Source organism: Penaeus monodon, chromosome 21 (genome assembly GCF_015228065.2).
Source record: "Penaeus monodon isolate SGIC_2016 chromosome 21, NSTDA_Pmon_1, whole genome shotgun sequence".
Classification (NCBI taxonomy): Eukaryota; Metazoa; Arthropoda; class Malacostraca; order Decapoda; family Penaeidae; genus Penaeus; species Penaeus monodon.
The window spans coordinates 40,190,135-40,190,524 of NC_051406.1; positions in this window are offsets into that span (position 1 = coordinate 40,190,135).

The following is a 390-nucleotide window of genomic DNA, read 5'->3' on the forward strand; positions in this document are numbered from 1 at the left end:
GCATACATGTATTCACTTGTGAATAATCAACAAGAAATTTGTCCCGGTAATTAAAAACTTTATTGAAACCTCAGATACACGCATGTATGATACATCTGTATGTGATCTGCACCTTACGTCACAGGACAAATTATGCATTTTCAAATCATTTTAATTGAACGTGTCAGCAGCAACATTGAAATGCATTATGTATGATTAAATTAACAATTTCTGCTAATTTGGCTTTGCTAATTATTACTAAATGAAGATACTTATTCAAATCGTTCTGTTCATTATTAATTGCTGAGAAAAAGATAATAAAATCAGTCTAGAATAAGAAATAACTTTTTTTTTTTAATAAAATACTTTAATTTAATAAAACAATCAAACTGCAAAGATAGTTACTCGCAT